Here is a 3,790-nt window from a genome sequence, read left to right as displayed (position 1 = left end):
GCTAGAGCTTTTCCAATGTCAAGTATCTCTTCCTTAGACCATGAGATCGTGTAACTCACGGATACCGTAAGAGTGCTTTGGGTGTACCAAACGTCACAACGTAACTGGGTGACTATAAAGGTGCATTACAGGCATCTCCGAAAGTGTCTGTTGGGTTGACACGGATCAAGACTGGGATTTGTCACTCCGTGTTACGGAGAGGTATCACTGGGCCCACTCGGTAGTGCATCATCATAATGAGCTCAAGGTGGCCAAGTGTCTGGTCACGGGATCATGCATTACGGTACGAGTAAAGTGACTTGCCGGTAACGAGACTGAATGAGGTATTGGGATACCGACGATCGAGTCTCGGGCATGTAACGTGCCGATTGACAAAGGGAATTGCATACGGGGTTTGATCGAATCCTCGACATCGTGGTTCATCCGATGACAACATCGAGGAGCATGTGGGAGCCATCATGGGTATCCAGATCCCGCTATTGGTTATTGACCTGAGGTCGTCTCGGTCATGTCTGCATGTCTCCCGAACCCGTAGGGTCTACACACTTAAGGTTCGGTGACGCTAGGGTTATCAGGAAGACAAGTATGTGATTACCGAATGTTGTTCGGAGTCCCGGATGAGATCCCGGACGTCACGAGGAGTTCCGGAATGGTCCGGAGGTAAAGATTTATATAAGGAAAGTGGTTAAACGGACACCGGAAAGTTTCGGTGGCATACAGGTATTGTACCGGGGCCACCGGAAGGGTTCCGGGGGTCCACCGGGTGGGGCCACCCCTCCCGGGGGGGCCACATGGGCTGTGTGGGAGAGGGAGCCAGCCCCTAGTGGGCTGGGCGCGCCTCCCCACCTAGGCCCATGCGGCTAGGGCAAGGGGAGGGGAAACCCTAAAGGGGGCGCCCCCTAGCTTGGGGGGCAAGCCACCCCTTTTTCCTCTCCCTTTGGCCGCCGCCCCCCTCTAGGGTTTCCCCTAGAGGGCCGGCCCCCTTGCCCCTCTCCTCCTATATATAGAGGGGTGAGGGGAGGGCTGCTGTACACAACTCAAGGCGCAGCCCCTCCCCTTCGCAACACCTCTCCTCCTCCGTACGTGCTTGGCGAAGCCCTGTCGGAGTACTTCTGCACCAACTACACCACGCCGTCGTGCTGCCATTGGAGCTGCCTTCCTCAACCTCTCCTTCCTCCTTGCTGGATCAAGACGGAGGAGACGTCGTCCGTCCTGTACGTGTGTTGAACGCGGAGGTGCTGTCCGTTCAACACTTGGTCATCGGTGATCCGAATCACGACGAGTACGACTCCATCATCACCATCCCCTTGAACGCTTCCGCACTCGATCTACAAGTGGTATGTAGATGAAAACTCTTCCCCTTGACTCGTTGCTTAGATGAACTCATAGATGGATCTTGGTGAAACCGTAGGAAAATTTTTAATTTTCTGCAACGTTCCCCTACAGGCTCACTCTGCTGCTCGGTGGCATGGCGGCCACCCGCCGACCAGGTGCCATGTATTTCCTTTCCCTTCTCGATTCCTCCTCACAACAGCATGCAACTTATGACAGGGAAGAGATTTAGTGTTTGAGCAGTGCATTTTGAGCTTACTCTGAACTTGTGCACATAATTTGGAGAGATCCCATTAGCCATTGTCATGTAAGCATAGGTCCTGCATCAGTTACTAATGTTTCTCTCTTTAACATGAATACATGGACAATTAGTTAAATGATTTTATGAGCAAAAGATTCAAGAAGTGTGTGCAGCATTCAGGTTATATCATATGCCTTTTTTCGTTGTAAATTCATATTATATCCGTCGGCGGAAAAAAAAATTGTGCAGGCAAAAGCAGTCCGCCGCTGGTGTACGATGCATCTCCCTTTGATTTCTTTTTTCATTTTGTATTGAGTGGGTTTTATGTAAATTTGCAGGGCTATTTTTTGTAAGTTTTATAGAATGAAGTTCGATAACAAACTTGGTGGTTCACTCCAGACTTCTCTTTTGCTGCTCTGGATAAAAGAAGTTAGCTAGTCTCGTCCATGTAGTCCGGCTGCTCTGGCAAATTATGTTTGTAATTGTCGGAAACATAATATAGTTGGTTCTGCCAAACTATGTGGTTGATGGTAAGTATTGAAGAAGAAAAAATGATTGTGTGACAAAAAAATGTTGACTAATGATGCAGCTCATTATATATGGTTTGGTGGTTCGCTCCATAAAAGAAAAATGATAAGGCAACTCATTCTTTATAGTAACGCTGTTCACTTCTCAAATACTGTTGCGGTTTACTTACGTGAAGAGCGGTCCACTTTTTTGACTGAGAAAATTTTCATCCGACAAAAGAAACGATGCAGTGCAATTGTCCGTCTAATGCAGGGCAGTATTTAGTCTGAAGCAGTGTAGTTTTCATGTGAGAAAGTTTTCATCCGACAAAATAAACGATGCAGTGCACTTGCCCGTCTGATGCAGTACGGTATTTTTCTGAAGTAGTGCATTTTTCGTCTGATGCGGCTCATTCGAATTGGGGCGCGCCTCACTTCATGGTTTTAGTATGAAGTTCACTACTCTCGTTGGTGTGGTTTGCTACTCTCTTGTGTGTGGTTTGCTAGTCTCATCTCCTGGTACAAAACACATGAAAAAATTTACGTTTGAATAAAAGAAACCATGCAGTTCTCTTACCCGTGGGATGCAGTGCGGTTTTTCGTCCGTTGCAGTGCGGTTTTTAGTCGGATGAAGTACCCACGTCGATTTGGGTGTCGCGAAAAACAGAGTGTCCGCATTTCGGTAAATTCAAAATTCCTCTTAAACCATAAGGAATTAGCGAAAGTGTTCTACATGAAAGAGTTGCGTATCATCGATATCTTTCCAACGGCGTATCATTTGAATCATTCCGACCAGCGATTTGCAAAAATTTCGCCAAAAACAGCCGCTGCCACTCGTTGTCCGTCGCACGATTTTTAAAGTTAACTTAAAACCGTCAGGAATTCCAAAACTATTTCAACATATGAAAGTTGCGGCTCGTTCGTAGCTTTCCAACGGCATATCACACGCCTCGTTTCGATAAACGGTTCAAAAACTGGAGAGAAAACAGTACCGAAAATTTATTTTTTTTGAAAAAACAGAATTCCGCGATTTAGTAAATTTGAAACTGCTCTTAAACCGTAACAAATTACAGAAAATAATTGATATTAAAAAGATGCGCCTCGATCATATCTTTCCAATGGCGTATCATTTGCTTTATTCCGATGAACGGTTTAGAAAAAATCGCGAAAATACGCTCGCTGCCACTCATCGTCCGTCGCGCCGTTTTTGAAACTGCTCTTAAACCGCAAGGAATCTCGAAAAGTGTTCAACATGGTGAAGTTGCGCCTAATCTATAGCTTTCCAACGGTATATTATACGCCTCGTTCCAATAAACGGTTAAAAAACTAGAGCGAAAACAGTACAAGAAAAACACTGCATGCAATTTTTTTGACGCGAAGTTCACTAGTCTCTATTGCAGTGCTCGTCGTCAAAATGATGTAGTGCCCTTCTGTTGAGCGTGCAGTGCCGAAGTGGTGTGCAGAATAGTTATTCTGCTAATATTAGCAGAATAGACCGTTTGTATATGTATATATATATATATAGTTTTGGTCCTATCCACACAAACACTTTTTTTATGTGTCGAGAGGGATATCGAGCACTTTCCTTCTTAATACCTAGTAGCTCTATAGATATATAGCTCTAACTAGCTAGCTAGCTAGGGAGAGGGAGCTAGGGAGAGAGTGGGAGGAGAGGGAGAGAGGAGAAGAGGGAAGGCATTAATGGAAGGGG

The sequence above is a fragment of the Triticum aestivum genome, chromosome 4B (assembly GCF_018294505.1).
Source record: "Triticum aestivum cultivar Chinese Spring chromosome 4B, IWGSC CS RefSeq v2.1, whole genome shotgun sequence".
NCBI lineage: Eukaryota > Viridiplantae > Streptophyta > Magnoliopsida > Poales > Poaceae > Triticum > Triticum aestivum.
Note: the sequence above shows the minus strand (reverse complement) of the source record.